The following is an 11,408-nucleotide window of genomic DNA, read 5'->3' as shown; positions in this document are numbered from 1 at the left end:
TCTTCCCTCCCCCTCCCTCTCCATCTGCAGGAAAGGGGCCGTCCTCTTCTTCTTCTTCCTCCTCCTCCTCCTCCTCTCCCCCCCCCCCGCCCGCCACCACAAAGCTCGCGTCCCTCTCGCGGCCGCCCCGCCCGACCCACGGCGCTGCCCCCTCCGCTCGGCCCGCCCGTCCGCCTGCGCCCGGGGGAGAGGGCGCTCCCCGCCAGCGGTGCGCCCCGGCCCCTCTCGGGCGTCCATCGCGGGGAGGCGCTTGGGCCCGGCGCTCCGCCTCCCCCGGCCCCCTCCCTCCCCGCCTCCCCGGCCCATCCCCGGTTCTGCGGGGCCGGGAGAAGCCGAGGCGGAAGCCCGGATCGGCCCCTTGCCGGAGCCGGAGCGGCGGGCGGAGGCGCTCCGGGCCGCGGCTCCCCTCGCCAGCCGCGCGGCCATGGCGGAGCCCAGCTAAGAGCCGCGCCGGGGGCCCGCAGCCCCTCCGCCCTCGCCCACCGACCCAGCGCCCCCCCTCCCTTTGCGGATCTCGCCTGCCTTCGCCAGCCAGCCCTGCCGCGGTGGGTGGATTCGGCCGATGGCGCCTGCGGGGAGCTGGCCTGGAGGGGCCCCTTGAGGCGCTCCCCGCGGCGGCGGAGCGGGGGAGAGCAGAGCAGAGCTGAGCAGAGGAGCCCTCCGGATGCGGCCAGCCGCCCCTGGGCGCCCAAGGGCCAGGATGACACCTCCTCCCATCCGCTGAGAGAGAGAGAGAGAGAGAGAGAGAGCGGCTCCACCTCCCCCCCTCCCCCAGGTAAGGAGCCCTCCCCTGCTCCTCTTTCCTCAAAAAGAAGGGGCGCCCGGCGCGGTGCCGGGGGGGGGAGGAGAAGGGCTACATCCAGGCACTGAGAAGGGACGGCCGGGTGCTGGAGGGGAGGGGAGGGGAGGGGCTGGCAAGGTTGGTGCCATGCCCAGGCTGGCGAGGGGAGGCTTCGCCAAGACTGGAGAGGCAGAGGGGAAGGGAAAGGAAGGGGGAAGGCTGGGGGTTAGGCGGCCGGATTGGGGTGCGCGGGGGGGGGAGGGAGGGAGGGAGGGATTTTGTCCCTGAGCCCCGGAAGGGGGGGGAGAGGCTGTGTACCTGAATGGTGCCGGAGGGGAGGGGCTGATGGTTGGGGGTGGGGTGACCGATTGACCGGAAATTTGGGGCTGCGGAGAGAGGAGGGGTGGTGGCTTGGTCTGCTGGGGCGCAAGGGGGCTGGGTAGAGGGGGGGCGGGCGGGTGGGCCGGCGGCTCTGATCCGGGGGTGTTTCCCCCCCTTCCCACCGAGGTGACTCACCGGGACAGTTTTGCCAGTAACGCTGAGCGGATCGTGTGTGTGTGTGTGTGTGTGTGTGTGTGTGTGCGTGCGTGCGTGCGTGCGTGTGTTTGTGAGGTCTGGAGAGATTTTGGGAAGCGTCGGTTCGGGGGCTCGATTTGGCTGAAGGCGGTCCTGGGAGCATGCGGTGGCGATGATGATGGCTTCCCTGGGCGTGGGGGGGGGGGGAAGGCGGCGTGGGGGGGCGGCGGCGGTGGCTGGGGACCCCTGGGGCAGGCTGAGGTGAGGCGGGCATGTGTGGGGGACAACTTCCCTCGTTTGCCCTTGCAGCGAATCTGAGAGCTGCTGGCGGGGGTGAGGTGGGTTGAATGGGGGCTGGAAGCGTTTTCTGTGGAAACGGCGGCCCCTGAAATGCCCGCCAGGGTTAGCCAATCCGTGGGGGTGGCTTAGCACAGCCCCCCCCCCCGCCGCCGCTACCGCCCTACCGCCCGGCCCCCGTTGCTCTGAGGCCGCCAGCTGTGGCTCCGTCTGGGAGGACTTCCCAGCGCTGGTCCTTCTTGCTGCCAGACTCTGGGGGTGGCAGCTGGTTAGAGAACGGGGGAGCGTTGCCAGCCCATAGAGGGGCCATTCTCTTCCCTTGGCACCGACCAGTGTATGGGGGTGGTGGTGGTGGAGGGGGTGCAGCTGGCGTCTCTTTGCCTCCATGCTGCTGTCCCTGGTGCTGAACCTCGGAGCCGGGTCTGCTATGGGAAGGGGGGGTGCGGGGAAGCTCCCACCCGAAGGAAAGGCCCCCTTGCGAAGTTGGGTAGGTAGGTGGGAGGGGCTCTCCTCAGCCCCCAACGGAGGCGGGGAAGGAGCGCCCTCCTCTCTTAATCTCCGGGCCTTCCTTTTGAGCGGCGTGGTTTTGACGGGTAATTGTGTTCACCTTGGGGTAAATTACTGGATTAATGATGGGTCCAGAGCGGATGGTTTTTCACTCCCCCCTCCCCTCCCCTCCCCTCCCTCCCCCGTGCGCGTGCACACGCAGGCAGGCACACACACACCTTGCTTTGCTCGCTTCTCACTTTCTGATCCAGTTGTCTCTTCGGTGCCCCTGGCCGCAGAACTGAATTGCATGCGGCCTTTCTCTAGTTTTGACTGCTCTCTCTCTCTCTCTGTGTGTGTTCCCCCTCCCTCCCTGAAACGTTGGTTTGTCTCCTGCCCTCGAGGATGATGCATGATGCTTTTTTTTGAAAACAGTGTGAAGGATAGAGAATATCCTTTGAGAGAGCATTAAATGAAGCTTCACTCATTCCCTTGAATGCCTGACTGCCTCCTCAGTTCTCTTTAAAGCTTCTGGACACATGGGCGTTCATTCACTCACTAACACACACACACACACACAGAGAGAGAGAGAGAGAGAGAGAGAGATGAACAACATATTCACGACACAATGAGCACACCATGTCCTGAACGCAGCAGACATTCCCCACCTTCCTTGTCCATGTTGCTCAGCATGGAACGCACACATGTTTAGCTGCTGGACCCACAGCTGCGCAAGCCACACACTTTAGTACATCGAGGCCGGAACAGGCCTGCCGAACGGCCCCCTTGCAGGCGACCGCAGGTGACAACCAAGGGGCTTGTTTTCTGCTGCTCTGCATGAAGAGCCTTGCATGTCTAGGAAATTTTTCAGAGGAACATAAACAGGAAAAAGAAAATGAGAGAGAGAAAGGGGGGGTGCAGAGAGGAAACCAACTGCTCAGCTCACAGACAGGTCTCTGCTCCGGAGGAGCCCACAGGCTACATATTGACAGAGGAGAAGGAAGGAGGGGTGGCTTTTCTCAGAGTTGTGTGGTACCTTTAAAGTGGTTTAGTGGGTGGGAGATGGGGCATCCCTTCCCTTGTTCACTGGCATCTGAGCTTGTCAGCTCTGTGCCAGTGGGCTCGATCTACCAGGAGGGTGGGCAACTCTGCAGTCCCCCAGACATTGTCAGCCTGCATTCCCATCAGCCTTTCCGAGCACCATGACGACTCATGGGAGTTGTGGTCCAAAAACATCTGGAAAGCAGCAGTTGCCCACCTCTGATCCTAAGGGTCCATGCCCTCTTCCTTTCAAGCTGAAGTATGTTCACTCAGATGCAAATCTCTCTGATCGGATGGAGATTGAACTTGTTCATGGATACACACCAAAGGACTGGAGGTGTGGAGAGGGAGTCTGTTAGGACAGAAAAGGAGGGTTCGTGTGAAGACCTTTCTTTCTTTCTTGCTTGCTTGAGTGTGTGCTTCTCCTCTTGCCCAGTTCTGTCTGCTTGCCATCCTTAGCTTTGCCCATCCTTGGCTGCTGTGCCTTTGGCCCTCACCACCATCCCAGGCACCAACCTCTACTGGCCTTTGATACAGGCCTACACTGGCTTATCCATGGCCAAATTCTTTCACACAGAACAAACAGACTGGCACATGTTCTGCTTGCTGTGTCTCCATAATTCTTAACAACAGTCCTGCAAGGTAGACCACCATGTTTCCTGTATTGCAGCTGGGTGGCAACTGAGGACTAAGATGTTTCAGGTCACCTGGATGGTTTCTGGCTGGGGTGCAGGGAGGTCTTGTCACTTCACGGTTCGTGGCCTTAATCGCCACATTCAGTTACATGTGTGACTATAATCTGGTTGTACATATGGCACAATCTGTGCCCACACCAAAGGCTCAACTGTTTATTGGATTTGTGACCCACGTTTCTCCCAGAATTGAGACTCAGGGTGGTTTTTAACCAGATTAAAGACAAGTACAGATTAAACCAGGTATAGATAAAGCCGAAAGGTTATAATGCAATCAAATCTCGTTTGTAGTATTGAAACACCATTTCATTGAACAAAGCTTTAAAAGAGCATCTGGATTAGCAGAGCTGTCTGTCCTGTCCATGGTTCACTTCTTTTCAGAATTATTCAAAACTCAGCCAATTGTTTCTTTCCTCACTTCCTTTTTAGTAACATCTGAACGGTATTACCGGATGCCCTTTGCAATTCCTTTGTGTGCTTATCGCTGGTGCTTAATAGAGGTTACAGAGCCTCTGAGAGGGGTCTTGGCTGCCTGGGGATTGTGGGGACTCCGGACAGTGGCGGCTGGGCTACTTTTCCTTCAAGGGGCTCAGGAGAAACAGAAATCAGCCTGAGCTGAGCCACCTGAGGAGCGAGAAAGGAGGCTGGGTGGGAAGAAGGGGTGGGACGGGGGGGGGGGAGTGCCATCCTGGATCATGTTAGGCCTTCTTTCACATCTCTGCATTCCAGGAGTGTGCTGCGGTTTCTGTGTCACTCTACGGCTAGCGTGTGAGAGAGGGAGGGAGCCCCCCATGTGTCACAAACGAACTATTTGGGTTCTCTGTGCAGAAAGCAGGCTCCTGACAGGATAGGAAGCCTGGAGTGGGTCTCTTCTTCCACCCCTCACATATGAGGCAAAGCACAGCCTTTTATTTATCCCATCCAGGGCACACTTGGCTGTTTGGAGGCTCCAGAATTGGAAAATGGGGTGTGCAGGGTGGAGGGGGGGGCTCAATCCCTCTGAGTCTCTTGGTTCCAACATCTGCTTTCTGCCCTTGGCATCCCCACCTCACCCCACTGTGAAGGCGGAGGAGCCAGAAACGGTGTTGCGCCGAGTCTCTGTTTTGGATGCATATGAATTCTTGTCAGTAAACCAAACGTCCCTCCTTCAGCCAACCTGGAATGATTTCCAAGTCAGCCGGGCTCAGCCGGGCAGTGTTTCTGATGCCACATGCTGCTTTCCAATGTTTTGGTTCCCACGTCCTTCAACTGTTCCTTGTGCATCGGGACCCCCAAGAAGGGTAGAGAGGGAGGCAGGGTGAGAGGAGTCTAATTCTGAGTGGCTACGCTTCATCTCCCCATGAACGCTACAGCATGCATGCGCCATTAGCGCTGCTGCCTTGGTTGGTGTCCCTGAGCTGGCACTCAGCATTCTGCACAGACCAAATGGACAGTTGGTCCAGGCGGTGGGAGTCTTGCTTCTCTGCCAAGCGGCCGCCCCTGGGCTCTTTTTGAGGGCAAAGCAGAGACGTGAATGGCAGAGAGGAGAGCAGGTGGGAAGGCTGGGTAAGAAAGGCCAGAGGTAGGGTGGGTGGTCGTGCGTGTGTATGCGTGGAGAGAAGAAAGGAGGTGGTTCAGGGCTGGTTGAACACACATACACACACAGCCCTGCCACCCTGAATCGTCCACTCCATTCCCAGCACCAGAGATAGGGAAGGGGTTGCTGTTTGGGACTACAGCAGCCAGAATTTCACAATGGTCCTGTTGATTCATGGGAAATGTAGTCCAGAAAACAAACCTTTCCCACCCCTGTGGCTTTTGACTAGTGGATGTAAGCACACCTATCAGAAGAATGTGCCAGACTCAAAGAGAGGCAGTCACGTACACCCCCCACATTCTCTCTCTCCGTCAGAGCCGCGAGGCATGGGGGCCCACAACCCGCTTTCCGAGACAGGTGGTTATAGTGCCATGCTAATCGATAGGTGAAGCTCAGCCTCCGCTCTGCTTTGGCCCAGTCGTGCCGCCACCTTGGCTCTCTGCCACTTTCCTCTCTTCTTCTTCTTCTTCTTCTTTTCCGGAGGACGTCATATCCGAGTCCCCAGGCAGTGTGCGCACGCGTGGTTGTTCCTCTGCCTTCCTTTCCTCCTTGGCTTCACTATCCCCTGATCGATGGCCAGTCTCACCCTCTTTGCCTTGGATGTCCTTCTCTCCTTCCGGCTGCTTCTGCCTCTCCTCTCAGCCTTCGCCTTCCCTCCTTTCCTTCCACCACCTGCCTCTTGCCTCTGTCGGCCTCTGCCCCTCCTTGCACAGACATCATGGACCCCCTCCTGTCCTGCAACGGCATAGAGGGGCTCCTCCCCAATAGGGGCACCTCTGCTTTGTCAACCTTCTCATAATAACATGGAACCATAGAATGGTTGAGTTGGAAGAGGCAAGGCCATCGAGTCCAACCCCCTGCCCAATGCAACATCTCTCCTGTTCGGGGATGCTGGGAGTTGTAGTCCTGAAAGGTAACTTTCCCAGGCTCTGCATCCTGGGAGCCCCTGCTGTGGGATGAGCCCAGAGGTGCTGGAGCAAAGCCTTCCATTGCCAGTGAGGGATGCCTGACCTCGGGATGACCCTTGAAGCCCCAGGACTTTGCTTTGTTTCTCTGGGTCAGGGCGAGGGGTGTTGCTGGAACAAGAGAGCCTTTGTTTTTATTTTGAGGGAGTAGTTTGAGAGTTATGGGCACCCACTCTGTGCCTTCCCTGTGGGGCTTGGGAGACAAGACAAGGCTTTGGTGGAGTGTTTAGCAGTTGGTAAAATTGCCCACACAGCTTATGTGCTGTAGGAGAGGCTGTGCGGGATGCGGGTCCGCTGCTCCTGGTGCCAAGAGCTGCAGCTGCTGGTGGCTCCCCCCCCCCACCTGCAAGTTCCCTTCCCTCCCACAATTTGAAAAATACCTAGATAAGTCAGTTCTAGTATTCTGGACAGAGCTCAGAGAAATCATTTTTACAAAACCCATAATCTGTCACCCCATGCTGCACAGGTTGGTGAACGCTGGGTACTGTAGTCCAAAGAAGGAGGTTAGCCAAGGTCAATTCCTGGGTGCCAGATGTGTTATCTGCTGCCCAAGAGGATGTCAGAAGACGGTCTGCTTCCCAGGGATCGGAGTCTCATCTCAATCTGACCAGACAGGTTTTGCAGAACATCTGGGAAAAGGGAAGGGGTGGGTGGTGGTCAACCGATGGCCCTTCTTGCCTTGTCCTTGGTAAACAGTCAAGCCACTTTGCTGAAGAAGAAGAAGAAGAATCCAGCAGAAATGCGGAACTGGAGGGCGGGGAGGAGCCAAAGCCGCGCATCTCCACTGGCTCTCCCCTGTTCAGGAGGCCTCGTTGAGACGGCGGCGGCGGCGGCAGTGTAGCCAATAAATATTCAAACAAGCCAGGGAGAGGGAGAGGGGGAGCTCCTCGAGCAGCACGTTTCCCTTGCATGAGGGCTCTTCACCTGGCCCTCATTGTTCCCTGCTTCATGTTTCTCGTTTTAAGCAAGCAGTCAACGCCACAAGGACGTTGCTTGCCTCCCTTTGCGCCCCCCCTCCCCCCTCCCCGCCACTAGCTGCAGGATCCTGAGCTCTTAATTTCTTTTAATCTCTAAAAGAGCGGGCAGGTGATACTCTTTGGCTGGTCACAAGCAACGCTCCCCACCCCCCCCTCCTGTCTTGCTCAGCCTGGGAAGGGCAGACCCTCCCTCCGACATCCACCCCCACCCTATCTCTGTTCTCAGCAGCCCCCGCTGCCTGCGATTCTCCCTTCTGTGGGAGATGGCAATAAATAGACGTAGAAATTCTGATGCGGGGTGCATAAAACATGAGCAACACAAACAGACAGACATGCATATCCACAAAAACATGTTGCTGGGTTTATTCTGTTCAGCTGACTCTATATATTCTTGTGCAAGTTGTTGGTCTTTGTGAACTTTTGGGGAGGTTGCCTGAACCTTAGCTGGACGCGTTGATCTCCACACCTGATGTGTGGTTTTCTCCTTTGGTATCTCTCTTGTTCCAATTACCTGCGCTTAGCTCTTGATGGATCAGGGCCCTCGTCTATTGTTTCTGTGATCCTTTTCCCTTCATCTTGTTTTGTTGCCAGAAAGGCCTTTCATTTGCAAGATGGTTGCCTCCTTTTGGACAAAGGCATGGAAGCTGATTTACAAAAGAGTTCCTAAAGGCAAGCAAGGAGAACAAAAGGGCACATTTGGAAAAACTACTTTTTTTGGACCTCAGTTCACTGTATCCTGCAGTGGGTGTCACCCACAACCAGGCAGACCCAATGGCTGTAGAAGTTACTGTTCCAAAAAGTAGCTTTTCTAAGCTCTGAGTTGACAGCCAGACATTTCCAAGAAGCGACTGCCCAGCAGGGATTTTTTATCAGGTAGCAATGACATCTTTCAAAGTCCTGAAGGAATGAAGATGCTCTTTAGGGCCAGCTTAAAAGGCCAGGAGAGAAGAGGACAAGGTTTGTAGGCAAGACGGTTCGAAAGGCCCTGAGGTCCGGAGAGGCGAAGTGGTGGGGTGGGCCTAGGAGGCCAGGGGGAAGAAGCCCTGAGGAGTAAAGGATCTCTTGACAGCCTGCTTAAAAGGCCAGCAGAGAACAGGACAAGACGGTCTTAACAGCCGGGGTTTCCGCATGTTTCGGGCCTTCCTGCCGTGAGCGGCTGGAAGACTGAGGGATAGCCGAGCCCTGGTGTTGTGTTTGTGGTGGCAGCTCCATTCTTCTTCCCCTCTTAACAGCCTGCCAGCTCCCGGCCCCCTGGTTGGCCATTTGAAACGTCATGGCCAGGATTCAGCAGCCGGCCAAGGCATCCAAGAACAACAGCAGGCCTTGGGATCGATAGCACGGAAGAAGCATTAAACAGAACGGCCACCAGAGCCCAGGCAGGGAGGCGTAAATCAGACCTTGAGACAGACCCCGTGGTTAAAATATCATTCTGGTCTTGGATCTCCTTCAGCAGTGATCTCTGTGAGGCCGCCCAGATGTGTGTGTGTGTGTGTGTGTGTGTGTGTGTGTGTGTGTGTGTGTTCCTGTGCATGCGGCACATGAGTGCTGAGCCACTGCTGAGGGAAACCCATGGAGCAGCTGTGTATTGCACTCAACTAACACACCCCAGAAACCAGGCCCCTGGGTCTGTGTGAGCTGCAGAAGGAGGTAGGGCGTAAGGACATCCTGCAAGCCCCAGAGCATCTGGGTCAGAGCAAAGGCCTGCCTCTGGAGCTGGAGGCACAGAGTGCCCCCCCACCAGATGTCCCTGGCCTGCAGCCCTCATCAGCCCTTGCCAGTGGAAACGGTAGTGAGGAGAGCAGCCCCAAACCTCCCCGTCCACATATGAGTTGGAGGCAAGCAGTCAGGAGTGGGGGCAGAGCCTTCCCTCACCCTCTAACGCATCATCCTCCCCCTCTGGCAAAGGCAAATATCCCTGGCCAGGAGAAGCAGGAACGTAGGGAAGATGCCACCCGTGGAATGTCTGCCTGTTGCACCCAGTGAGTGGAAAGCATGCTATGGCCGCGCAGTGGAGCAGAAGGGTTGTCTTCTGGCAGCCCCTTCACTGAAGTCCTGGCTCTGGCATGGAAGTGGGAGTTTGTAGCCTTGGCAGACATGGTGAAGGACTGTGTTCGCACAAAACGCCGTAGCTGTTTGCAGTGAAGAGATCACTTTGTACTTTTGCTTAACAAAAGATTCCTGACTAGACAGGGCCTCTTCTGCAGGAGACATGGACCGAGGGAGCACACAATGGCCAGATGTTTTCTCTTTTTTATAAAAAAGCAGCCACGTCAAACATAAAATACATTCCAAAATCACAGGTGCCAATCACAGCAAAGCAAAGCACAACTGCCAATGGCAGAGATGGGGACTTGGGTTGACTTCACTTATGTGCATGGATGGATTTGTGTATTTCTCATGATGGATATTTAGGTACGGATCTAACTGCAACACTCCTGGAGGATTCGGTTGTGAGAACAGAGGGGCACAGAACAGATTCAGATTGACAGCAACAGTAAGGAGCCAAGGTGCCACTGGGGGTCCCATGTGGGATGTCTGTACGTGGAACTTTAATTTTGGGAGGATTGTGGGTTCATTTGCTGAGAAGCTCTGGAAGAGAGTACTTATCTCACCCAACTTTAATTCTCTGGACATGCTTGGGAAGGTCTCGATAGCAGACGGGGGATTAACCTGATGTGGACAAGCCCTGGCATAGATAGGTTTATGCTATTGGTATCTGTTCCCTGTTAAAACTGGAAGCACACTGTATATAAGGTTGCCCTCAAAGACCCCGAGGCGAATAACTGTCGTTCACAGTACAGTAGATGTGGTTCTGATTGGTGTGGCTTTTTGGAACATGTCTGAAAAGGTCCATGGATTTATGCACGCCTCAGGAAACAGCTGCCCAAGAGTTTTGATCACCCCCCTAGCCGTCAAGCAGGAGGCATCTGAGGAGGGGCCCCTCTAGCATGTGGGCACCCTTGGGACCCCCTGCTCAGGACTGCGCCCCCAGGGCCTAGCCTTGGTTTAGGCGCCAGGTAAAAATGGGTTTATTAGCCAAGGAGAACTTTTAATTCAGGATCCTGTGTTTTATGTCCTGCTGGTCCCTGCGTGGTGATTGATTTGATTGATTGCTGCTTTATCTTTTGTTCAGAGATTTTATTTCTGATTGTAAATGTTCATTGCTTCATTATTTTTATGTCTTTAAAAATGATGCTTTCGATACACTTCTGTCTAACACCTACCAGCCCTCTTTCACAGACATTCTTGGTCTGTTTGTGGGGAGCCTGTGGAAGCCAGGATCCAATAGTGCCTTTACTTTTGTTTTTAAGTGATTTCATCTGAAACAGCCACCCACACACCCTTTTTTGGACTGTTTGGTGGGTGTTTGGACGTCACTTACCCTTAGCCAGCTGATGGAGCGGCTTCAGGACCAAATGAGTGAGCAAACCACTAGGAATCGGCCAGTGAGGATTCCCCCTCGTTCTCTGGCCCCATGTCTTATCTTCTCCCGTTGATTCTGTCAGACAAAATGAGCTGGGATGTGCCAGGCTCGACCATCACCTCCCTCAGTCAGTCCCGTTCCTGTATAAAATTTTTCTTCTTAGTTTTGCTGCCTTCCATTCTTCACCCTCAGTTTTATTCTATTTTTACTGGTTTTAATGGCAACCACTTAAGTGGCTCATCCTCAGGCCAATAACTAACTAACTAACTAACTAACTAACTAACTAACTAACTAACTAACTAACTAACTAACTAACTAACTAACTAACTAACTAACTAACTAACTAACTAACTAACTAACTAATGTAAATATAGCTATAAAGATAAATATATCTTATTTACATAAAGTATACAAAAGTTGCACTTTAACCATCACGATAAGCCAAATATGTGCCCATTATTTATGAACCTTTCCAACGAACAATACATTGGTTGTTGTGGGTTTTTCGGGCTCTTTGGCTCTTTGTTCTGAAGGTTGCTCTTCCTGACGTTTGGCCAATCTCTTGGCCATGGGCATCTTCAGAGGACTGGAGTAGGAACCCTGTCCATGCTAAGTTGCTGTTTGTTGGATAGGTGGGTATTTATAGCTGTGGG

General features: G+C 54.7%; 1 protein-coding gene across 1 annotated transcript in view; it reads left to right on the top strand.

The window, feature by feature from the left end:
- Positions 1 to 640: 640 nt before the first annotated feature.
- LRFN1 (leucine rich repeat and fibronectin type III domain containing 1) overlaps positions 641 to 11,408 on the top strand; it is a 56,249-nt gene continuing 45,481 nt past the window's right edge. The window contains exon 1 of the mRNA XM_072979603.2: positions 641 to 775. The gene's annotated coding sequence lies outside the window, so the exon portion shown is untranslated. The remainder of the gene's footprint in view (positions 776 to 11,408) is intronic.

Source organism: Pogona vitticeps, chromosome 9 (assembly GCF_051106095.1).
Source record: "Pogona vitticeps strain Pit_001003342236 chromosome 9, PviZW2.1, whole genome shotgun sequence".
Lineage (NCBI taxonomy): Eukaryota > Metazoa > Chordata > Lepidosauria > Squamata > Agamidae > Pogona > Pogona vitticeps.
This window is presented reverse-complemented; position numbering and strand designations above follow the sequence as displayed.